Source organism: Sciurus vulgaris (assembly GCF_902686455.1).
Source record: "Sciurus vulgaris genome assembly, chromosome: 6".
In the NCBI taxonomy this organism is placed as follows: Eukaryota; Metazoa; Chordata; class Mammalia; order Rodentia; family Sciuridae; genus Sciurus; species Sciurus vulgaris.
The window spans coordinates 19,417,044-19,443,777 of NC_136466.1; the positions used below are offsets into that span (position 1 = coordinate 19,417,044).

The 26,734-nt window shown below is 40.5% G+C and overlaps 1 protein-coding gene across 3 annotated transcripts in view; it reads left to right on the top strand.

The window, feature by feature from the left end:
- ATP10B (ATPase phospholipid transporting 10B (putative)) overlaps positions 1–26,734 on the top strand; it is a 323,628-nt gene that overhangs the window by 162,932 nt on the left and 133,962 nt on the right. Inside the window, exon 3 of one of the 3 annotated variants that reach the window (XM_079143825.1) lies at positions 11,534–11,620. The exons of the other annotated variants lie outside the window; for them this stretch is intronic. The gene's annotated coding sequence lies outside the window, so the exon portion shown is untranslated. The remainder of the gene's footprint in view (positions 1–11,533; positions 11,621–26,734) is intronic. 3 annotated transcript variants of the gene reach the window in all.

The window sequence follows — 26,734 nt, forward strand, 5'->3', positions numbered from 1 at the left end:
TCTGTCTTTCTGTCTTTGCCACTTAAAACTTGACCCCAGTATTCCAACACATGTCTGTGGCAAAAGGGAAGAGGGACCCCCAAGAGGATCCAAAGTTCACTGCCCAGGGGCATGGCATCTGAAAAGGAAGATGCTGACCGTCCACAGTGCATCTTCCCTTGTGGAAGAGCAAGGAGGACGAAGGACATGGGTGCAGTCCTGCAACATCTACTATGGATGGACCATAAACCACATGTTGCATGCTGCTCAGAGGATTTTATGTACATTATTCCACTTGATCTCAGAACCGAGTGTTGTTGGGATTATTACATTCCTGTTACAGATTAAAAAAACCGGCTTCGAAAGATCAGTTCGATCTACTTCAACTAACTCAGTGTTTAAATACCTACTGTGATGGGCAACCACCTACTGTAGGCTTATAATAAAATAAGTTCACTTTCACGACCCCCACCCCGACTCTTGGCGTTACCCTTGGTGATTCTTACCATGATTCCTCTTGCTATTAAAAATGGTCTGCCTCTCCTCTGCCCTCTCTACCCACCAACACTGAATACTATTTGCACCCTCTATAGCAGTGGTTCTCAAACATGGGGATTTTTGACCCAAGTGGACTTTGGACAGTGTCTAGAGAAAGTTTGGGCTGCCTCATTTGGGACAGAGGAGCAACTGGAAGCTAATGGTTAGAGTTCAGGATGCTGCCAAACATCGTCCAATGCACAGGACAGACTCACAGCAAAAAAAAAAAAAAAAAATATTCAGCCTAAAATGTTAACAGTCCTAAGACTGAGAAATGCTTCTCTGCAGATACACAAAGCAAATTTAATTGCCTTATATCTTAGGCTTTATGTCTGGAGAGAGCCATGCCCTCATGTCTAATCCTCTGGTCTGCATATGACTGCATTCATACCACATGGACTCTGGTGTCTTCTTTACCTACCTGTTTTAAGATTCCCCTTTTCTTAAAAAACAAAGACAAAGACAAAAAAAAAAAAAAAAAAAAAAAAAAAAAAAAAAAAAAACTACAGATCCTATGGAATTACTCCAATTACTCCAGGTTCAATCTAGTAAATATCAAAGTCAGGACAGGATCTGAGATTACCTAGTTCCCATTTCAGCTGTCTTTCAACCTTATTGTGTCTAGTCTTGCAGTCTATTCACTGGGAGTAAAGGTGAATAACACAGTGTCTCTACTCCCACAAAGTTTATACTGCAGTGAACATTAACCCAACATGTTCCCTGCCCACGTATGAATTATCCTCCCTCTTGTCATTTGATGTGGTCACGTCTACTTTTAAAGCCAATAAAAAGATTCCCAGAATCAAGGCTCTCAAAGGAAAGCATGAATAATTTCATGTCAAATAAAAGTCTGTATACAGATCAATAGAACAGAATAGGGAATCCAAAACTGGACCTGCACAATTGATTTTTCTAAAGTGCCACAGCAATTCAATGGGAAAATAATCTTTTCAAAAAATGGACAGTCATTTAAAAAAACAGTAATCTTGAACTTTACCTCACGCCATAAAAAAATTAAATAAAAAAGGATCATAAACCTAAATGTAAGATCTAAAATTATAACTTTGCAAAAAAACTTTGTAACTTTGGACTTGGCAATGATTTCTTAAATACAACAGGAAAGCATAAGGTATAAGAGAAAAAAAATCAATAATTCAGATCTTACAAAATCAAAAGCTTCATACTTCAGAAGACACTGTTATAAAAGTGAAAAAGCAAAGCAAATTTTAGACTAGGAGAAAATATTTGCACAACATAAATGTAACAAAGGACCTATATATGAAAAATTAATGTACTAAGAAAAACTAAAGAGGGGGGAAAAATTTAGACTTGTCATTCCCCCCAAAATTTACAGATGGCAAATGCACATGAAAAGATATGCAATGTTTTTATAAGGAAATGCAAATTAAAATCACAGTGAGGTACTACTACTCCTTAAAATGAAAGATACTAACTCTACCGAGGATCATGACGGTAGAGTGACTGTAACTTCCTGACATTGCTGGAAGAAGCACAGAATGGCAAAGTCACTTCCTAAAAGCCTGACAGTTTCTTAAAAAGTTAAATACATACCCACTGTTCAATCAAACCATATACCCTTATTTATCCAAGAGAAAAAAGAAACATCCATCCACACAGACTTAGACAAATAAGAGTAGCTTTATAAAGAGCCCAGTCTATCAACCGTTGAAAAGATAAGCAAACTGTGTTAAACCCATACAATCGAAAGGAAAGAATTTCTGATATACCCAACAATATCAATCTCAAAATAAGTATGCTGATTGAAAGAAGCCAAACCTCCCCATAAATAGTATACAGATTGCAAATAATAGAACAGAAAATAACTCAGTGCTTGCCTAGAAAATAGGTAAGGGAAGGTTGAGGCCTTTTAGAGAGGCAAAAGGAAATTTTGGAGGTGATGAATGTTGCTGTGTTTTGGCTGTGAGGTTCCCCCCCAAAGCTGCTGTCAATGTAGGAATATTAACCTAAATAGTACATCCTAGTATAAATGGACTAACTGGGTGGTCACAGTAGGTAGGTGAGGTGTGGCTGAAGAAGGTGGGTCACTGGGGCATGCCCGGGAAGGGTGCATCTTCTCTGGCGTCTCTCACTGCCCCCAACCCTGCTTTCTCCTGGCCCTTCCTCCACTTGGCCCTACCCCCCTGATGTGCTGTTCCACCTTGGGTCCACAGCGATAGAGTGGGCCATCTGTGGATGGATGCCACTGAAACTGTGAGCTCCAAGTAAACCTTTATTCCTCTAAGTCGTTCTTTGCAGGCATTTTTGTTGTAGCAACAAAAAATCAGAACAAAAAACAAGACCTAAAACAGGTTTTCTCCTTGCTTGTAATGATTTCACAAGCTTTATCTACTTGAGTGCTTTTAGTATATGTTGTATGTTCTTCGAATATATTTCAACAGAAGTGCACAAAAGAGAGAGAAAAATGAAAGTATCTGTGGCAAGGGTGATAAGTGTGTGACCTTTGACTCCCTTTCCCCATTTCAAGGACTGTGGCATCTTTTTCTATCCCTGTAGTGCTGAGTGTGGTGGCCGTGTTGGTACTTGCTCTCTCTAGTGTCCGTGGGTGAGATCTCCTTACCTCTGTCACCTCTAGGAAGATGTAATTACTCAGTGGTCAGTCTGCCCATCCACAAAGAGCTAAAGAGGCAGCAATTTCTTGGAAATTTCACATTGGTGACATTGGTGGCCTCATCTTGGGGAATCTTTGTCACTAAGTATGAACCAAGTTACACCACTCATTTTAGAGTCAAAGTCACAGCTTGGAGGTCCCCTGAGTCCCAACTTGCCAAAAGATGTCATCCGAGCACATCTTTCCTTTCCACAGAACCTTGCCACATATCACTCTTGACTCTCATTTCACCTCTTTATCTGCATACCTGATGACATGTCTTCAAAAATTCGTTTTGACTTTTCAGTGTCTCATTCCTGAGCCATAGAAAGCCCACAATTTACCAGGACAGATTTGCTTTGCAGCAGCTATTTTCTTGGGTACAGTTTCAACATATGTTTGAGAGTTAGGAATTTACGTGGACAGTATTTTGGACAACAACGATAATGCTCTTTGACAGATTTTATTAACTTCAGCTTTCTCCATGTCTGTATATAATAAATAGGAAGTGGCTAAATTTATAGTATACAGAAGAGGCTGCCAGTATAGTGGAAATTACCACAAACTTTGGATCCAAATCCTGTCTCAAAACTCATTTGAAAACCATATGCAACAGAATGAAATTAAACCCCTATCTCTCACCCTGCACAAAAATCAACTCAAAATGAATCAAGGACCTTGGAATCAGACCAGAGACCCTGCATCTTATAGAAGAAAAAGTAGGTCCAAATCTCAACATGTCGGCTTAGGATCAGACTTCCTTAACAGGACTCCCATAGCACAAGAAATAAAAGCAAGAATCAACAACTGGGATAGATTCAAACTAAAAAGCTTTCTCTCAGCAAAGGAAACTATCAGTAATGTGAAGAGAGAGCCTACAGAGTGGGAGAAAATCTTTGCCACTCATACTTCAGATAGAGTGCTAATTTCCAGAATATATAAAGAACTCAAAAAACTCTACACCAAGAATACAAATAATCCAATCAACAAGTGGGCTAAGGAAATGAACAGAAACTTCACAGAAGAAGATGTACAAGCAATCAACAAACGTATGAAAAAATGTTCAAATGTTCTAGTAATAAGAGAAATGCAAATCAAAACTACCCTAAGATTCCATCTCACCCCAATTAGAATGGCGATTATCAAGAACACAAGCAACAATAGGTGTTGGCGAGGATGTGGGGAAAAAGGTACACTCATACATTGCTGGTGGGGTTGCAAATTAGTGCAGCCACTCTGGAAAGCAGTATGGAGATTCCTCAGAAAGCTTAGAATGGAACCACCATTTGACCCAGCTATCCCACTCCTTGGTCTATACCCAAAGGACTTAAAGTCAGCATACTACAGAGATACAGCCACATCAATGTTCATTGCTGCTCAATTCACCATAGCCAGATTGTGAAACCAACCTAGATGTCCTTCAATTGATGAATGGAATAAGAAACTGTGGCATTATATATACAATGGAATATTACTCTGCCATAAAGAATGATAAAACTATGACATTTGCAGGCAAATGGATGAAATTGGAGAATATCATGCTCAGTGAGATAAGCCAATCTCAAAAAATTAAAGGACGAATGATCTCGCCGATAAGCGGATAATGACATATAATGGGGGGTAGGAGGGGTTAGCATTAGGGTTGGGGTTAGGTTTAGGGTTAAGGAAGGTGGCCAGAATGGAGGAAGGAAGGACTTTATAGAGGGAAAGGAGAGATGGGAGGGAAGAAAAAAAATAACAGAATGAATCAAACAACATTACCCTGTGTAAATTTACGATTACACGAATGGTACGCCTTTACTCCGTGTACAGACAGAGAAACACCATGTATCTCATTTGTTTACAATAAAAAAAAAAAAAACTCATTTGATAGATTTCGTAGATGAGTAAACTTTGGCAAGTTTCTTAATGTTTTAATTGGTTCTTCTTAATTACACTTGACAGTAGAATTCATTTTGATGTATTTATACAAGCATGGACTATATCTTTTTCTAATTTGGACCCCATTCTTGTGGGTGTACACAACAGTGGTATTCACTTCGCTGTTTTCTTATAGGTACAGAGGAAAATTATGTTAGGTTTGTTCTACTGTCTTTCCTATTTCCATGCCCCACCCTTCCCTTCATTCCCCTTTGACTAATATACTGAACTTCTTTTCTTCCCTTCCCTGCCCTTTCTTGTGGTTTAGCTTCTACATATCAGTGGAAACATTTGACCTTTGGTTTTGGGGAGAGTGGCTTTTTTCGCTTAGCATGATAGTCTCATTTTCTCTTCTGCAGTGTGGAACAATTATCGTAAGGGTTTGGGTAGATATTCTCTTTCAAGATCCTTGTGCAATAGGAAGTCATAGTTCAGATCACAGGATATAAGACCAGATGATCTGATTTAATCCTGACCTTTACCAGCCAGTTTGTAGCCCTGCGCCTCAGTTTCCTCACTTATGGAGATAATAAGAACGTCTAACCCTTAAAGTTAACATATGGGTAAAATTAGTTAGTACACATAAAACATTTACATGTTCCTGGCACAAGATGGGGACTCCTTGTTAACCAACATTATCTTATTATTATTATTATAGTTATTTTTTTTCATATCTGCCAAATAATAGATGTTGGATAAATGATTGGCATTTTTTTATTAAAACCTGTTTGGTTTTGAAAACCACTTCTGTCCCAGTCACCCATAAATATTTCCAAGAAACTTCAAATGTTCTTTGAATCACAGTAAGAGTGATATATTTTTCCATGAATGAGTGTGTGTATGTGTCTTTGTGTGTGTGTCACTCAGCAAAGCAAATAGAATAATAAGTAATGTGAGGTTTTAATTATCATGTGAGTGATGCTGCTTTGTAAATCAAAGCTAATTGATTCTGAGTACTTGCTATTTCTTCAATCTTCCTACCAGCTCAGGAGCAAGCAGGCTATTTTCTGTATAAACAAGAAGGGTGCTTCTGGAAGGGGTGTTTTGAGATGCAGAGTGTCATTTTTACAAGGGCATTCCAAGGCCAGGAATTCAGAATTGTCACAGAGGTCCATGCAGACATATCCTAGAGGGGCAAAGTGTTCCCTGCTGTCCTCCTAGGTAGAACGCAGCTTCCTCTGGCATTTACCCTCTGGCTTATCCTTCACAAAATGGTCCCGACTTTTGAATCGACTGTTTTGGCCTTCGTCATGTAGAACACTCTTTAATAAAATGGGTTTGGTAATCTAATTGGCTGTTCTGTAAAGCAAAACTTTTATGTACCTAAATGCCTGGTTTTCGGATTTATGTTTGCTCACACTAAATCTTGCGGGGAAATGTAATTCATAAAGCAGAAAGTAAGAGAAGCTGAGAGGCGCAGGTTGAAATGTAAAGTCAAGTGAGCACAAATCACACACAGACACACACTCTTGGTCCGTACAGCTGGGCCTAAAGTACTTCCAAGAAATGCCAAGGGCCCTTCAGATCACAAATTGAAAACTTTTCCCTTAAAGTAATGCTCTTCAGTGTTTCAAACCAGCCTCTTGATGGTTGTGTTTGCATATTTTATGCAAAGCCTAGATCCCCCCTTGGCCTTACTGGCTGTGTTTTTGTACATTTTGACCTTACTGACTTTAAGCTGCCTACTTTTCAAAGTGAAAAATCCAAGGACATAAAATTTAGTTCAGTGGAGAAACATCTGGTTAGCAAACTGAATGTCTGGGTTCAATATCAGCACCCTAACAAAATCAAAGCTTCCATCGTTTTAAAATTGGTTGCATCCTGATAAACCTGCCATAAGTTGGAGCTATCATAGATCAGAAGAGCATTTGATACCCCTAATCTACTCTATATCATAGTTTAACAAGACAGCGCACTGTAAAGTACTGATTCTTTACCTCACGATAACATGGCCAAATTTGCTGCCTCCGACCACCATCACGAGAGAGTCTCACACCTCATCACTCCCCCAGGAAAAGACCAAAAACGAAAATCCAAATTACAGTCTCTAGCAAAGGGGTCTTGCTTTCACACTGCCATAATGCCACAAAGTTGTAAGTTGAATCATTGTAAGTGAGGGACTCTCTATAATCCAAGAAGTCATCCTTCCCCCGGCCCCTGCCACCATCTACTGCTGTAAACAGTAAGGACTGGGGTTGGGGGAGACTGAGATTTTCAATATTCTTTTATATGGAAAAAATATAAGAAAATGTAGAATGATAGAAGTCCATGAGATCCTGATGGAGCTGGGGAGAAGGAAGGTAAGTTTGTTCAGCCATTCTTCAGTAGTGGACCTAGTGTTCCTAGGTCGCAGAGTTCCTCCTGATGGCTTGAAAGTAAAGATCTATGCAAAGTATGAGAATTTACTATTGCACCCAATATAGTTCAAAACTAGAAATCATTGTGCAAGAGATTGAACAAAGATGGTAAAACTACCAATACTTATTCATTCAGTCTTGGGCTGGTGAGTCTATGACACTGGTCCTCCCATCCCCTCCCTCTGGGTTCCATGATGGACAGGTGCACCGTCAGCCCTGCACAGCACAGCCTTCCAGGAGGCACCACCAATTAATCAATCAGCACTGGCACATCAATGAAGCCTTTCTGCCAATAGTCCAGCCACCATATTTAACATATGGGAGAAGAAAGGCCCACAGGGTGGCAAATTTTCCCAATATTGCACATCTAATTGATGGCAAGTGACCACGTCCTTTCACCAACACATCTCTAGATCCCATAATAGAGGATATGTTGGAAAAATCCTCAGACCCAGTGTGAGACTTCCTGTGTTCTCCCTCCCATCATCCATTCAGGGAGGGAAGATCTTTACAGCCTTCTTCTAGTGCTAAAGTTGTTGAATGAGTCTGTGTCCTGGTAGCCTTTCAAAATTGCCATCACTGATGGTAGAGTGACAGGAGGTGGCAGCCTGTGAAGTTAAGAATGCAGGCTTTGCCCAACCAGGCACAATCGGCTGCCGTTCCTACTTTTTGCTGCTTACTTGCTCTGTGATCTTCAGAAGGCAATTAAATCTCTTTGAACCTCCATTTCCTCATGCATAGACTCCACACCCCACCTCACAGAGATGCTATGAGATTAAATCAAGCACTACATTTGAAAATGTCTAGTGCAAGGTCCAGAACGTGGTTGATAGGATATTTAACTGTAAAAGTTTTCCTTGTTTCCCCTTCCTTCTTTCCTTTTCTCTTCCTGTTTGTTTCACAAGTTGTTAACCCCTCTACCTTAGGCAAGGGAGTTAGCTTATCTGTGCCTCTTTCTTTGTTTTTGAAACAGGGATTACATTAATACTGACCACATTGCGCTGCAAGGAGAAAAAGATGCTGTATCAGCTGCAATAGAAACAAACTCAACTCACACCATGGGTACAGACTACATACAGAGAATCTTCCAGAAGACTATCTAATATCCTGTGCTTAAGTTCCTATATACTTTTGTCAGAAATACTATGTTACAGGCAGGGAAGGCAGAGTACAAAAGAGTAGACCCAGCTCTTTCTTGAGGAGGGTTCGTATTATGAGTGGATTATTGTCTTAGTCTGTTGCTCTAACAAAATACCTGAGACCAGGTAATTTATAAAAAACAGAAGCCTCCTGGTAGAAAGTGGAAGGGAAGCAGTGGCATGTGGAGGAGAGGTCACATGATCAGAGAGGATGCAAGAGAAGGTACTTTATTGTTTGTTGTTGTTTGCTGAGTTTTGAACTTGAGATCCTCCTGCCTCAGCTTCCCAAGTACAGGTGTGCACTATTGTACCTGGTTTACTTTGCTTTAGAACAACCTGCTTTTGTAATCAGTCCAGTCCTGGAAGAGTGAGAATTCACCCACTTTTGAAATCTGACTTTCATCCATTCACGAAGGCTTTGCCTCTGTCTCCCAAACACCTTCCACTGGCTCCATCTCCCAATGTTGCAGCATTGAAGAATTAAATTTCAACATATGTTTTTGTGGGGACAAACCATCTTTAGACATAGCAAATAGTCACTAGATTGCAAGTTGGAAGACCCAGATTCTCCTTCAGCCTGTCATAATTTTCCTCTGTGACCCTTGGCAGGTCACTTAACCTCTCTGAACATTAGGGTTACCCACGACGCCTGCATCATGGTGCCTGCGACACATATGAGGTGCGAGTCAGTGAAATCCATGGCTGTACAGATGAAAGACATCATATTTTGTTTTCCTTTTTCCTGGAACAAGTAATGGGGGACATGTACCCTGGAGTTTGGTTCAGTTGCAGCTTATCTTTATTTTCTTGCATGCACAGATGACTTACTATGTGTAGTGCTTTTTTTCTTTTAAGAATTGGACATGTGTCTTCCCTGCTCCAAGTCTAGAATGTCTGTGAGCAGCCGTTTTGAACTCCCACATATACAGCTAGCTAGAGGACTAATCCTGGGCCTCCAAAAACCTCTTCCTCCTTACAATAAGGACCTCATGTTCAGAGACCTGAGTTGTTGTAGTTCATGACCTGGCTCAGCCAGGACAAAAGATGGGAGACCTATCTTCTCTCCTGTTCCTCACAAGTGGACACATGCATGGCCTGCATGCACACACACACACTCCTCTCTCCAGGCCTCATGTCAAACATTTTACAATTCCTTCTGCCAAGTCTTTGTGCAGCAAACATTTTCCAGAATGGTGCAGAAGCACTCAGTAATTGCGAATGAGTCCTTTGGGCTCTTAGGTATCTTGCAGATGGTAGGATAAATTCTCATGTCTCACTAGTTATAGGAAAAGAGATGTATTTTCCCTCTACAAGAGAAAGTGAAAAGAGTAGGCTCTATCAGTTACCATGGCAACTGAGATCCACTACAGCTTGGTTCATCCTGTCACTATGGAAGAGTAGAAGGGGGAAAAACACTGAGCTTCTGATTTTTGTCAACTGTTTTGAAGTGACATTTCATGGCATGAGTCTGAAACACCTTTAGAAGAGCAAAACGGAGGAGACAGCGTGAGAGGGTGATGAAGGGTATTATAATGAGCATGGGCACGCTGAGGATGTGTTTAAGAGGACCTGACTGTGGCTCATGTGGTCAGTGCCAAGGAAACTGAGCGGGGAGGAAGAGAAAACAATAAATATTTATTGAGTGTCTACCACATGCCCAGTGCAATGTTTAATGATGCACATCCCGTGGCCTCTCAGAGGCTCTGTGTCTGCAAGAGAAAGCGGTAAACAAGCAATTAAAATATGAGGGGCCCACCCCCAATCCCTCAGGGCAAAAGCACAGGGCAGCTGGAGCATGTGTCAGGTGATGCTGACAGGTGCTTGGGGTGGAGAGGGAGCTCTCCCACTGGAATGGTCTATGCTGGTATCTGAAGAATGTGTAGGGGAGACCAGGTGGAAGCACCCTAGGGCTTCCCTGGTCTAGAGAAATGCACAGAGGCTTTGAAGAGAGCGAGCTGGGATTTGGAGGAGTTTTGAGTTCCTTGTAAGTGGAGTGGAGGGTGCAAGGCTGAGAAGAAGCTCAGCTGAGAAAGTTAGCAGAGGCTAATTGTGATGTCACTTGTGAGAAGTCATTAGGGGTTTGAAATCTGTCTAGAAGATAATGAGAAACCACGTAAGTGTTCGAAGCAGGCTTGTGACAAAGTCATACCAGCCACAGAATGAAGAATGGCTCTGAACCAAGCAGTAATGGTGCAGGAAATGAAGGAGTTCCTCTAGAGCCAAGAGTGTGGATGACAGATTAGACAGGAGTAATGGCAGCGGATGGAGGGAGGGAATGGCTAGAAATGTTATGAATTTAGAACCAACCATCCTTATTGGGATGAAAGAGAAGAAGTAAAAAATGCCATTCCCTAGCCAGGGGTCAGGATTGAGGGAGGAACCTGGAGCCATTTTCTCGTTTACAAAGAAGCCAAGTTGTCTGGGTCATGTCAAGCCTTTGCAATGGCCCTAGTCAAGCTTTAACGTGAGATTGTGTTTGGGTGTGTTCAGGGTTTAACAGGTCTCACAGGATGCTGTGAGAAGGTGACATGTTTAGCTTAGGATGTGATTAAGGAGATTTTTGGAAGGAGATCATGTGGAGACCCTCCATCCGGTATGTAAGAGCAACCACAACAAAACGATCCAATTCAGAACAGTTCAGAACCTACACACTTTCCACACCTTTCCTGACTGCTCCCTACATGTGAAAGATGGGATGTGGTTGGTGTTCCTTAGCCTTGGAAGAAGGAAAGTTAATTTCCCCCATTTTCTGTTTGAGCTGATGTTCAGGAACTTAACTCTTGTAGAGTTCAACAGTCTCATTCAGGTTTGGAGAAATTTATAGGGAGAATTCCCAAGAGGCACCTGATGGAATCAAGTGAGGGTGAGATGTGGCCTAGGACTTGCCTCTGACAGTGGCCAACCAGCTGGCTGGCTAGAGGATTCCATCTGTGATCCTTACTTGTGATCACTTGCCTTCTATTCTCTTCCAGAACTCCAGTGCTGAGCTCATCATCATCATCATCTTAGTGGTCCCTGGGCTTGCTCCAAAGGCTGAACTCACCCATACATACAGCCAGGTGAGATCTTGGTTTATGCCATTTCAAATGTCAGGGTTTGAGACACAGCACCACAACTAGCTGACATACTGATCTTAAGCAAGGGGCTTAAATTCTCAGTTTCTTTCTCTGTGGTGGAGGGATAAGAGTACCGATAATAAATCCCACTCCAGAAGGTGGTAATGAGGAATAAGACAAGACCTGAGATGGAGGAGGTGGAAACTGAAACAGATGCTGGGGCTTACTTTCATAGTATGGAAATGGCAACAGGATGGCAGAAAGAGAAGAGGACCCCACCACATTGTTGCTGCTGCCCAGCCTTGCATATCTAGACTTGTCTGGGAATTGTTCCTTCAGAGTAACCTTGAACTCTCTGTAAGTGGGCACTGAGGTTCAAGAGGATAGAATTCTATGGGTGTAATGACGTTTCTTCTTCCATCTGGATCAGACAATGAATGAATACTCCTTTACACCTTCACCGTTCATCAACCCTCTAAGTTAGCCTTGAACACTTGAACATAGTCCCCAAATATGGTTACTAAAATTATGTTCCCTCCAGGAAAGTAATGAGTCACTCCTGGAAGAACATGGATTTGGATTTAGACTACCTAGATTGATCTCTGACATTTGCTAGATGTGTCATCTTGGATAAATTATTTAACTTCCGAGAGTATGTGTTTTCTCATCTGTAAACCAGAGATAGTCCTTCCCTAATGTTGTTATGCCTGGAAATAATTTATGCAAGGGGCCACCTGTGGGGCCTAGCACAGAGCAGGCATTCACTAAGAGTAGCTACATAATTTTATTTCTTATACTTTATGTGAATAAACAATAAAAAGTCATTCTTCCCCAGAACCTTAGCCCTCCCTCCCTCAAATTCACTATGAATTTCTATGTCTGTATAATAATTTCCCATGGTCCTGTGGGAAGCCTCTGAATTCAGTAATTATAAAACGGACATCAGAGACAGTTGGGAAAAATCCCATTTCTGACCCTAGTCCTGTGACTGTTCAGAAATCTCAGCCTACATTGCTTGGGCTGGCATCTAGAAGTTGCTTCTGCTTCTCAGAGCAGCTCTGCAGAAGCCAGGTCCAGGGAGAGTGGGCGGCCATCTCTGCAGGCAGAGAGGGCGGGAGAGCTGTAGGGTGCCTGGCTGGGCCTGTGCTCCCTGCACTGTTTGTACCCAGTGTCTGTGTGAAGGGTGGATGAAGGGTATTTGGTTTTAATTGGGAAATGCTATCAATTGTCCTAGGCTCATTTAAAAATCCATTAGTATCAGGAAGTGGACAGATTAAGCAATGAGGAAGGAAAAAGAAAAACGCTGTCAGGGCCCTGCTTTGTAGGGAGCGGACGGTCTGTCTAAGCTTCACCAGCGAGGGCTGTGCTGAATGCTAAGAAGCTGCTAAAGTCGATTTCAAGATGCTGGGGAGGGAGTGGAGGTGTCTCGGCCAATTCACATGAAATCCTGGGTGAGCTTGTTGTTCTCGCAGCTTCTAGAAATGAAATCGCTGAGATCTACACTGTGTATGTCAGGTTCTTGTAGCTGCTCCTGGCAGCCTGGTAACCGCCACCCACCCAGCTGTAAGCCACATCAACACCTGCAAATAGGTGCTCCCCTTTGCTCCCTCCCTATTGGCTGAACTCTTGACTGGGCGGGGCCACCCTTTCATCCTGGGAGCCGTCAATCAGGCTGAAGGTCCATAGCAGGCAGGAAGGGACTGTAAGAAAGGTGGTGGAAAACCGGCTGGAAGGGGGAAAGAGGGGAGGCCAGAGATACGGGCAAGCTGCGGGACAGAGAGACCTGTAGTGGGGCTGTGTGTTCATTCGCCTGGGGTTTCTCTAGCAGAGTACCCAAACCTAGACAGCTTAAAATAACAAATGTATTTCCTCACAGTCCAGAAGCCAGGCATCTCGTGTGGGCAGGATCAGGTTCCCTCCAAGCCTCTCACGCCAGATCCTTCTGTGCTGCTTCTGGTGGCTGAGGTGCTCCTTAACTTGTGGTACTGTCACTCCAGTCTCCTCCTGTCTTCCCTGAACCATCTGTGTCTTTATTTTTGTTTTTAATATCCCACTCTTCTGTATTAGAGTCAGCCCTAATCCAGTGTGACCTCCTTTTATCTTGATTACATCTGCAAAGGTCCAACTTCCAAATAAGGTCACATTCACAGGTAGTGGGGATGAGGACTTCAACATCTGTTTTGCAGGGAAGCTGAGGGAGGCCAGGAATGCTGTTCAGCTATTTAGAGGACTGCTGTCTGGTTAATTCCATCGAGCAGTATAGAAGGTGCTGGGAAGGTTGGAAAAGTACTAGTCGGAAATCCAGGATCACAAATTGAAATGCCTGCAGAGGTCAGGCAGGTATCATAACAGGCTCTGGAATAAGAAAATGTGTTTTTCCTTTAACCTATCATTGTGGGGAGAGCAGCGAGCTGGACTGCATGCCCTTAATAAGGGCAAAGACTAGTTCACTCCAATCACTGTTGCCTTGTAGGATGAAGCCCTCCCACCCCCCGATGCCAGATCTAATTCGTGGTCAAGAATCCAGATTTCTCTGTGAAATCTCCCAATTTTGTTTAAAACTTAGGCAGTCATTTTTCCCCCAACATGGTGGAAGTCAAACCAAGCCCATCGGCAAGTAATGTTGAACTATGGGTAGCCAGTGTGACCACTGACCCAGAACCTCAGGTTAAAATCCAAAACTTGTCACTGTGGGGTGACCTTGGGCACTTCACACCCTATCTCTGGGCCACTTTTCTTAGTGGGGGATGAAACAGTCTTATTCATCCCATAGAGTACAGTGGTGAATGTTCCGACGTACTGAATGCCAGGCCCACCTTGGAGGTGCTGGCAGATCTGTGGGAGAAACAAGACTTATGTGCTTGGAAATTGAGCAGTATCACCTGGTGGTTCTGAGTATTATATAAGTGGCTCAATTTAAAGCTGCTGGAAAGTGACTACCCCAGCCTGGGGCTGAGTAATTCCCTTCCATGTGTTTAACCCCTTGCAGGGGTTCCTCTCTGTATGAGGCTGTTTAACACGGGGAGTTAAAAGCATGAATTCTGAATGCAAAGATGTGAGAGAATGATAATCTCGAGGATGCAAAAAATGCAGTAAAGTAGAGACAGAAAGACTTGGGTCCTGGTTTTAACACTACCAGTGAGGACAGTTAACCACTAAGGTGCCTTGTGCATCTTCTATTCATGAGGCACAACACTGAGAACTTTCGTGATTACTCACAATTGGTCCTCCTGCAAACCCTGTAGATAGAGTTGATATCATAACTGCCCCTACTGCACTGATGAGGAAACAGAAGCTAGATTTCAGGGTTTCAGATAAAATCGAATTCCTTTAAATTGTGGAAGTCCAATCAGGTATTTTTCAAAACATGGCATGGCCTGAATTTAAGTCCATCTGCAAATTGGGTCTAACCATGAGCAGTCACCTTGCAACCTTTGATCATGAGCCTTGGGTTCCAGACATAGATTTGGCATTTTCTGAGTGACCTTGGGTGAAAGCCATACCCGGACCATAAGTGGCATGTTCAAGAACAGGCCAAGGTTACAGAGCTTGTATGTGGCAAAGCCAGGATTTTGAACCTCAGCTGTTCAGCACCACTAACTTAAGTCATTTCAAAGTCTTTAGTGTTTCTGATACTTCTCGAAAAATCCTTCCACCAACTAAGCTACCCCGATCTAGATGGCACACAGCACACTGACTCTTGTGTTAGTTAATATTCTTAACAGACTCCAGTGAGTCAGTGAAAATGAAAGTGAGTACTTCAAGGATCGCATGGACTTCTGCAGATGAAAGGGTGAGGCAGAGAAGGCAGGTCCCTGCTCAGCCCTGGTTCAGTTGGCCCAAGATTACATCATGGAACTTTTTTTCACACCCCTCATTCACGTGGCTATTTTAATTCATGCCTCCGAAGAAGAGAAATCTGGCTTTAATATTGGGTGTCATTTAGTCTTAAAAGCTCTTGATGTGAAAATGAAGCTGCCCAGTGGTTTTTCATATTTATTTTTAGCAGAAAACCTTTTTCAAAAAATAAATGAAATCTTACATAGAATACAAGCATATAAAATAGAATCAGCTGGTGTCCATTATGCGCTACTAAGCCATAATAATGATGACGATGGCAACAACAGAAGCCACTAATCCTTGCTAAGAACTTGCCAGGTGCTGGGCACCATTTATTCTGAGACCTTCCCCAGAATAACTCTTGTGAGCCTTATAATGACCCTCGAGGGAAACTGAGGCACAGTAGGTTAAGTAATGAGCTCAAGGTCACAGAGCTCAGGGTAGGAGTCAGGCAGGTGCCTTGGGGCCTATCCCATGTGTCCCCATGCCACTGCTCTGCTGTTGACCACAGTGCACTGCAGTGCTGCCCACATGAGAAGTAGCGGGTCACAAAGGACAACCAGTAACAGTAGCTGTGTTTTGTGGCTTGTGATTTAGGGTCATTTTCGAAATACCTGTTTTTTTGTTTTTGTTTTTGTTTTTTGTTACTGTTTTTTATCTACAGGGATTTAACACATGTGGAATGTCTGTCCCAGATGACAGTCACACAGGCCAGTCATTGAACCTCAGTCTTAGCAAATTGGTCATTGAAGTGCTTCACAGTGTCTTGCAAATAGAAATTCATGTCTGTTTCAAAGCCAAAATTGTGTTAGAATATTCCAGCTGTTACTCTCCAAATCTGATGAAATTCTGTCTGGTCTTTAATGTGGTAAGGAAAATACTAGTCCAAACTTAACTGTATTTATTAAGACAAAGGCAGGACAAGGGGAGCCAAGAGCCAGAGCCCAATACCTATTGGCTACTGAAGAGGCATGTTTAGAATTTGCAAAGCTGCGGTCTACCCAAGTAGAGATGGGCTTGTCTACAGACAGGAAGGGAGAGAGGTTTTTCATCCTGGGGCTGAGGAGAAATGACAGAAGTGAAGTCAGCATAAGACAGATTAGGAATGGAAAGTCAGCAACCCTGGGAATCTGACCTTCTGGCAAGAGGGTATTTCCAGCACCTTCTGAGCTATGTGGTAAAGGCTCAGCTCCAGTCTGCAGAGGAACTGCTTTGCACCTGGTTTATCCGGGACTGAGAAAACGAGATTTCAGTTGCATGCTTAGGCAGGGACCAATGATGCTAATCATGAGGTTTATTTTTTCCACTTTAGCAGTACAATAGAACCTTTAAATAAAATATGGACCTTAAATTAAGTTCCAGAACTGAACTAAAACAGGTTTCTCAAACTTGCCATCTTGAACTGGATAATGCTTTGTTGTGGAGGCTGCTCTGTGCATTGTAGGATGGTTAGAAATGTCCTTGGCCTCAACTCACTACAAGTCACTAGCATATCCTACCCTGCATCTGTGACATTCAAACATATCTCCAAATAGACCTCTGTTGAGAACTTGGAATTAGAGTATTTCAGAGGTGTTGGTTAGCTATAGTCCTATGACTCCCAGATAATTTTAGGTGACTTTTAAATAAAAATTTCAACTTTATTTCTACTTCTGCTAAACATGTCCTTGTCTGGAAACCTGATTCATAGGTTGAGTCGAGTATCATAGTGGTGTGCTATCTGTCACTTCACTTACTCTTGACTACTTGACCCCAAGTAGGTTGCTAAAAAATTAGCTTAATAATCCTGAGAGATTAACCTCTTCCACAACATTTTTTTTTTTGCTTCCAGCTTCCTTCCCTTGACAGCCCTCCTCTTCCCAAAATTTGTGAAACTGAAAAAAAAAAAGAAAAAGAAAAAGAAAATAAATATCTAGTGTCTTGACTACATTGGTATAGCTCACCCAGACCAGTTTTCTCTTACCAAGAGGAATCGCTTATTTTTTACTTTGTACATTTAGATTTTCTCTTTTCCCATTGGCTTTCTCCAGTAATGACCACTTCCTTAAGGTAACAGAGAATTTGGTGAGCCGAGGGGTAGGAGTTGAAACTCTACAACCAGAACAGAGTCTGGCTTTGAATCCTGGCAAGTTCCTAGAACTCAGCTTTGGTTTTACTGTCTAGAAAACAGGGGCAATCACTGGGCCAGCCTGGGAGAGTCATGCAGATGAAGATTTAATAAAATATTGTAAGTCTGTAGCAAAGAACTGCTCACGCCGTAGGCATTTGGTACATGTGATCGCCCCAATCTCCATCCTAATCAATCTCCATCCTAATCAATCTCCATCCTAATCAATCTCCATCCTGATTGTTTTTAATTATCACTTCTTTCCCTTTCCTCCTGTTTCAACTGGGACTATCTAGAGGCGAGGACTTCAGGCAGCCATGGGATTGTTTTAGGAACTTTTGTAGAAATCAATGTGGTTAAAAGCAATTGAAACTTCTTTCACCATAACCTTCAACAACTCCAAGGTCACCAGCCAAGATATCCACAGAATGTCCACAGTGAGTACAAGGAAAGCAGTCAGCACCAGAAGCCAGGGAGTCCCCAGAGATCTCCCCTGCCGTATTTCCCTGGGCACCTGCATAGGGTCTCCTCCTGCTTCTTTGGTCATTCCCTTAGGGTAGCACTGCCACCACTTGAAGCTCAGAATGACAAGAAAGAAAAGATCTTATTTTCTTGGTGGTATTTATTTGCTCAACAGGTGCAAAGAAAACTCCCACAAGGGTGAATCTCAGGTGCAACTGAAATAGTTCTTCCCCCTTATCACCCACCAACGTCAATTCCTTACTGCTTCTATGTCCCATGTGGGGAAAAGAGCCCTGTAAGATTTAAGAGTTCAGAAGACCTGCCAGTCTTTTCTTTTTTTTTTTTTTTTTTTTAACTTTTGTGCAAGTGACTAGTCATGAGAGGTCTGGGTAGTGGCTTTGGGGGAGATGTCATTACTCTACACTGAACATTGTGCTTACATCCTGTCTGGAAATGCACAGGCATGGATTTTAAGCCCAGCTCTGCCATTGACGAGCTGTGAGACAGGGCTTATCCCTGCACACATCTCAAGATATTTTACTGCCTGTTAGCACAGGTGGTCCCCAGACTGGCTCTCGAGAGACTAGGGGTAAATATCATCAACCCCATTACACCAAGAGTCAGAGAGGTTGTCACTTGCTCAGAATCGCACATTAGCCATCGTATCCTGAGAAAGACAACCCAGAAAGTCATCTGGCCTGCTGGAGCCTCAGCATTTATAGCTGTATTTCTTCTGCATATCATTGTTATAATGATTTGGTGCATAAGCAGTGTTTATAAAGTATTTCATTCAAAGTCTGGCACTTAATAAGTGCTTAATAAGTAGTTTAGAAAATAACAATTATTTGAATGATAATGACGTAGTAGACCACGATGACAGCCTAGTACATGACAGTTCATGGAGAGACCCCTGAGGTGGCAAGTAGAAGCCAAACAGGTCTAGACACCAGCTCTGTCTCTAACTGTTCCCTTGAGCCGCTGTCTCGACTTCAGTAGCATAACATCCGATCAAGATAAAATCAAATGAAAATCCTTGCCTGCGTGTGCTGAGTGTGAAAGGTTCAACTGAGTCACAGGGATAGAAAAAACCCTTGAATGGTGTAAAACACAGACCAGGTTTAACTAATGGACGATTTTCTCATTCTTTGCATGCTACTACTATTATTATACTTGATTCTGGCGATGGTAGTTGACAAGCTGGTTCACCAGTAACCCCCCTCTTGTAACACATTCCTTGACAGGGAGTGACTTCTAAAACCCATCACTAAAGGCGACACAAGGCAGAGTCAGGATCAGGAACCAAGTCCCCGACCTCAGTAGCTTATTTCTCCCTCAGGAAATGGGAAGCCCGCCCCATCCTCATCTTCCTGGGGGAGATGAGACGTAACCACAGTGGCATTAACAGATGAGAGGCGTCAGACCATTCCATGTGGCCATTCTGTTTGCTAAATGGACAGAACTGTTTCTTTAGAGCTAGCTGTCTCTCCTCCTCCAGCTCTTCAGCGAGTCCTGGGGCTGACAGCTGGTGATGTGCTGACTCTGTGAACAGTTCATAAAGCATGACTGCTTCCAGGAGAGCTGTTTGCACAGGCCTGCCAGAGGGCTCAGTCCACTATCAAAGGCAGCAGAGATTGCCTGCAGAATAAATATGTGGCTTCTTAAAATCATTCCCATATACTAAACAGTTCCCTGAAGGAGGAAGGACTGGAGAGGCTCTCTATTTATTTATTTATTTTTGGTTCCAGGAATTGAACCCAGGTGCACTTAACCAACATTGAGTCGCATGCCTAACTTTTTTTGGAGACAGGGTCTTGCTAAGTTATTACTCCTCAAGCTTATCAAGTCCCACTGAGGTGGGAGCCTAGACAGTCAGGGCTGTCAAGGGATGGTGTTTCTCTCAAAGCAGATGGACAACAGGTTGGGAATGGACATCAATCAAAGGTCCAGAGACTCTCACCACTGCTACTCCATCTCACAGAACTCAACAGTGGAAGGAGGAGCAATATATGACCTTTTTTTCTGATTATAAAAGGAATAATACATGTCCATTATAAATACATTGTGAAAATATAAGGATGAATGAAGAAGAAAATAACAGCCACATCCACAGAGTCAAAGATAATATTGGTAAAAATTCAACCTATTTCTTCCCAGTTGTCTATTTATATATGTATAAATATATATATATTTATACATATATAAATATTTTAGACAACTTTATATACCTAAACTTACATAAAAAAATAAAACTCTTCCAAGGTTATCTATGCCTTGCTAGCTGAAGTTAAGTGACCTGAGGACAGGTGGTATCAGTGTACTCTTGCCTCATTTGATTTGGGTGGAGGTCACAGGCCATCGCTGGACCAATTTTACAAGAGGGAAGAGAATAATCTGTGTAGTACTAGGATTGTTTGTTTTTTTTAAGATAAAAGACCAGATGTGAATCTAAGAGCCCTTCAGGTTTTTAAAGAGAACTCTCAGGGAAAAGTTGATAACTTTCCAACAGGTCCCCATAGAGCAGAACCAGAACCAATAAGCAGAGGTCACAGCAAGATGAACTCACCTTTGGAAAATTGACAGTTCAGCAGTTGAAAATGGAATGAAATGCTTTGTGAAGTCACCAGTTCCTACTACAGGTGCCCAGACACAGAATGGTTTACAAGCTGTGTTCTCTATAGACTTCAGCTGCTTTTCCTAAGGTTCAATAAAGTCACAATATATATGGGGATTAGTTTTGGCAGCTGGCCCTAAAAGCAAAAATTTTTTTTGGTCGAAATTGCCTTTGAAAACTCTTTAAGTTGTTCATATATTAGAACATATGCTTGATTTTATTTTTTCACAACTCTGAACAGTTAAGCCTAGCTTGCCTCTGGGGACAATGTTGTCAGACTGGCATCTATAAACCCCAGAATCACTTTCAATGAGGTTAGATACTTGAGTATGGAAGAAATGAATATGGCTATTTGTGTCTTTCACCTATGTTCTCTCCAGGACACAGGCTGGGCTAGTGACTGGAACCAAGGAGGAGACACCATATTGTTTAAATAGATGCACATTTATAGGTACATCAGTATGTAGCATATAAAATTTGAATGTACTGTTTTAGTCAGCTTTATGTCACTGTGACCAAAATACACAACAAGAAAATCTTAGAGGGGAAAAGGTTTATTTGGGGACTCATAGTTCCAGAGGTCTCATGCTAGAGAGGGCCAAATCCTTTGCTCTGGGCCCAAAGTAATGCAGAACATCGTGGGCATGGCAGGACAGAGCAGTTCAGGACATGGCAATCAGGAAACTGCTCCCCAGGGAGAAAATATAAACCCATAAATACACCCCAGTGACCTACTTATTCCAGCCACACCCTACCTGCCTACAGTTACCATCTATAGTTAATTCATATAAGTGACTTAACCCACTGATTAGGTTATACCTCTTATTTCATCTTTGAAATTTTTTTGCACTGTCTCATACACGAGCTTTGGGGGAAATAGCTCATATCTAAACCATAATATGTGCTAATTTAAAATAGATACACTTCTGGTTTATGGGATGAGGATGGGGTAAAACCTCAACATTCCCATCTTTGCTAAAATTTCAAATTCTTCTTTTTCATACTCATTAGGGTTAAGTTTTATTGAGGATATAATTTTTTTTAAAAAAATCTTTAGTATTGGATGGACACAATACCTTTGTTTTCTTTAGTTATTTATTTTTGTGTGATGCCGAATGTTAGGGTAACTGGCCACAAATATCCACGAGAGACATACCTCTTTCCTCTTTGATACATTCTAGAGGTGGGATTGTCAGGTTGTGTGTTAAGTGTATATTTAACTTTGTGAGAGACTAAGCTGTCTTTCAGGCCAGCTATTCTATTTTGCATTAGCATCACACTATCTGAATTCACCAGTTATTTCAAATTCTTCTCCACACTGGATATTGTCACTCTTTTTCATCTTAACCAACTTAATCTGTGCACATAAGTGGCTCTAATTTGAATTCTATGATACCTAATGAATGGTGTCAACCAAGTTTTCAAGTGCTTATTGGGCATTTTATCTTCTTTGGTGAAGTGCCCATTCAAAAATTTTGAAATCAGCAAATCAAATCTAATAAGATATTAAAAAGACAGCATATTATGAACAATTAGGAGTTACTCCAGGAAATCAAGGTTGGTGAATTATCTTACTATAGTTGAGTTTTCAGAGTGCTTTATCTGTTCTGGATAAAGCCCCTTTCTCAGATGTATGCTTAGCAGTAGATCCTTTGAAAGTATGGCTCACCTTTTGGTTTCTTTAAACACAAAAGATTTTGATTTTGCTGTAATCCAGCTCGTGGATTATTTCCTTTTATGGTTAGCACTTCTGGAGTCCTCATCTGAGAAAACTGTGCTGACGCATCATCACAGATTGTCTCCTGGGTTCTCCTACGAAATTGTGTTGTGGTTTTAGCCCTTACATGTTGGTCTGTGATTCGTTTCAAATTGATTTTTGGAGCGTAAGGGAAGAGTTCAGGTTCAGCTTTATTCCCCACACAGATATCCAGTTGTTTCACGTCATTTGTTGAAAAGCTTATGCTTTCCCACTGAATGAACTTGGCACCTTTAATAAGAACAATTGACCATGAAGATCTGCTTTAGGATTGTCTAATCTACTCCGTTGATCTGTCTATATTTTAAATGTTAAATCCAACCTTGATTTCCTGGAGTAACTCCTAATTGTTCATTATATGCTGTCTTTTTAATATCTTATTAGATTTGATTTGCTAATATCTTATAAAGGAATTTTAGCCTATGTTCAGGAAGGACATTGATATATAGTTTCCTTTTGATTAGCAGACCACTGGTCTGCTAATACTGTGTTATAATTATAAAATTACTTGAGAAGCGTTCCCTTCTCTTCCAGTACCTAAAGAAGCTTGTATAAGATTACTCTATTTTACCTTAAATGTCACATTAGAACCCACCAATGGTTCTGTGCCTGGTTCTTTTTTAAGAGATTTTTATTTTCATTAAAAATTTTAATGAAAAGATTTTTCATTCTTTATTGGGTTTTTTGTTTGTTTTTGAAGGATTTGTTCATTTTCAGTTGCCACTTTATTGCTGTAAAATTGTTTGTAATCTTCCATTATTATCCATTCACTACTATAATAAGTGTAGTGCTTGGTGATAATGGATTCCTTTTTCTTGTATCTTTTTGCGTAACCAAGGAGCAGTGCATCAATTTCATTAATCTTTTGAAAGTAACAGTTTTTGATTTCATTGATTATTGCTTGTCTATTATGTTATTGATTTCTATATTCATCTCTATTACATTCTTTTTATGAATTTGAATTTAATCTTTTTCTAATTCTTGGAAACCTAGATGCTTGACTTTTAGATTTCTTCTGTTCCCAAGATAAGCACTGAAAGCTGCAAATATTTCTCTAAGACCTCATTTAGCTGCACCCCACAAATGCTTCATTGAGTTTAAAATATTTCTTTATTGAGTTTTTATTTAGTCCACAAATTACTTAGAAGAGCATTGTTTAATTTTCAAACTTGGGACTTTCATGGATACCCTATTATTGATCTTCGACATAATTCCATGTGGTCAGAACACATACTTTGTATGACTTACCCCTCCCACCCCTCTTTCCCCTCTATACAGTTCTTCCTTCCTCCATTCTTGCCCTCCTCCCATCCCCCATTACATGTCATCATCCACTTATCAGTGAAATCATTCGTCTTTTGAATTTTTGAGATTGGTTTATCTCACTAAACATGATATTCTCCAATTTCATCCATTTGCCTGCAAATGCCATAATTTTATTATTCTTTATAACTGAGTAATATTCCATTGTATATATATACCACAGTTTCTTTATCCATTTGTCAATTGAAGGGCATCTAGATTGGTTCCATAGTCTGGCTATAGTGAATTGAGCAGCTATGAACATTGATGTGGCTGTATCTCTGTAGCATGCTGATTTTAAGTCCTTTGGGTATAGGCTGAGGAGTGGGATAGCTGGGTCAAATGGTAGGTCCATTCCAAGTTTTCTAAGAAATCTCCACACTGCCTTCCAGAGTGGCTGTGCTAATTTGCAGTCCCACCAGCAATGTATGAGTGTACCTTTTTCCCCACATCCTCGCCAACACCTATTGTTGCTTGTATTCTTGATAATCACCATTCTAATTGGGGTGAGATGGAATCTTAGTGTAGTTTTGATTTGCATTTCTCTTATTACTAGAGATGGTGAACATTTTTTCATATGTTTGTTGATTGCTTGTAGATCTTCTTCTGTGAAGTGTCTGTTCATATCCTTAGCCCATTTGTTGATTGGGTTATTTGTATTCTTGTTGTAGAGTTTTTTGAGTTCTTTGTATATTCTGGAAATTAGTGCTCTATCTGAAGTATGAGAGGCAAAGATATTCTCCTACTCTGTAGGCTCTCTCTTCACATTGCTGATAGTTTCCTTTACTGAGAGAAAGCTTTTTAGTTTGAATCTATCCCAGTTATTGATTCTTGCTTTTATTTCTTGTGCTATGGGAGTCCTGTTAAGGAAGTCTGAACCTAAGCCAACAAGGTGAAGATTTGGACCTACTTTTTCTTCTATAAGATGCAGGGTCTCTGGTCTGATTTCAAGGTCCTTGATCCATTTTGAGTTGATTTTTGTGCAGGGTGAGAGATAGGGGTTTAGTTTCATTCTGTTGCATATGAATTTCCAGTTTTCCCAGCACCATTTGTTGAAGAGGCTATCATTTCTCCATTGCATATTTTTGGCCCCTTTGTCTAGTATGAGAAAATTGTATTTATTTGGGTTTGTGTCCGTGTCCTCTATTCTGTACCATTGATCTACCTGTCTATTTTGGTGCCAATACCATGTCGTTTTTGTTACTATTGCTTTGTAGTATAGTTAAAGTTCTGGTATTGTGATACCCCCTGTTTCATTCTTCCTGCTAAGGATTGCTTTAGCTATTCTGGGTTTCTTATTCTTCCAGATGAATTTCATGATTGCTTGCTCTATTTCTGTAAGGTACGTCATTGGGATTTTAATTGGAATTGCATTGAATCTGTAGAGCACTTTTGGTAGTATGGCCATTTTGACAATATTAATTCTGCCTATCCAAGAACATGGGAGATCTTTCCATCTTCTGAGGTCTTCCTTAGTTTCTTTCTTCAATGTTTTGTAGTTTTCATTGTAGAGATTTTTACCTCTTTGGTTAGATTGATGCCCAAGTATTTTATTTTATTTTTTTGAGGCTATTGCAAATGGAGTTGTTTTCCTCATTTCCCTTTCAGTTGTTTTGTCGCTTGCGTATAAAAATGCTTTAGATTTATGCATGTTGATTTTATAGCCTGCTATTTTGCTGAATTCATTGATGAGGTCTAGAAGTTTTCTGGAGGAGGTTTTAGGATCCTCTAAATATAGAATCATGTCATCCGCAAATAAAGTATTTTTTTTCAATATTTTTTTTTCAGTTGTAGATGGACACAATACATTTTTCTTATTTATTTATTTTAATTGATGCTGAGAATCAAACTCAGTGCTAGGCAAGCTCTGGGTATTTGAAGGTCTATTTTTAGGTAAATAGGTACATGAGTATTCAATTGATATATAACATTATGAAATCCCTCTTCATCTTGCAATCTTTCCCCTGGTATTAATACAGGCACTTGAGGAGTCTTATGCTTGGTGTGTGATGCTATTTCTCCACTTATTTACTTTCATTCTATCTTTGTTCATCTTATCTTAAAATTTTACTTATTTTTAATTCATTGAAATTTATCCATTCTAACAATTTCTGCCTCTTAGTTGAAGAGTTTAGTCCTAATGTCATTTTTTATGATGATATTTAGGCTGCTCTTGTGTTATTTATTTTCAATTTTCATCCTCCATTTTGGGGTTTTTTCGGTTTGGGGTTTGGTTTGTTGGTGGTTCCTCTTTTTCTGAAATTTTTGACTTATGTTAGCATTTTTTATTTAATTTTAATTTTTCTTTTACCTTTTTAGCTATACTTTATGTTAATTTTTAGTTGTTTATTAATCTTATAAGTTGATATAGTTCCTTAACTTTTAATAGTCTACTAAGAGTTCATTTATAGCACTGCATATGGAATACACAAGTTTTGCAATCATGTAAATCCACTTATTCTACTTTCGTCCTTTAGTCTATTGTTACATGAACTACATCTACTACACAAGGCTTTTCAGGAGGCCAGGACTTTTCTTTAAAGAGGCACACGTATTTAAAACATTGATAAATGTTCTTTTTATATTTAAACAGATATTTACCACTTTTTGTGCTCTTTACTTCTTTCTGGAAGTTTAAGTTTCCATCTGGTATTGCTGTTCTCTTGCCTGAAGAAGATCCTTCAGTATTTTCTGTAGTGCAATCTGGTGGCAGGAAATTCTCAGTTTTCTTTTATCTAGAAATGTATATTGTACCTTCAATCTTGCAGAATTACCTTTGCTACTTATATAATTCTGATTTGATATTTTTTCTTTGACTCTTTAAAGATGTCATTCCAATCACTTTGAGGCTTTTATCAAATTGTTCCTTGGATGCAATATGCCATTTTTCTCTGGCTCCTATCCGTAGCTCTTTTCATGGACATTAATGTATCTGTGTGTCTATAGGACATTTTGTTTACTTAGCTGTGGTTTATTGAACATCTTGAATCTGTAAATGTGTGCTTTTGTCAAATAAGGGAAATTTGGGGCGTTTATTTC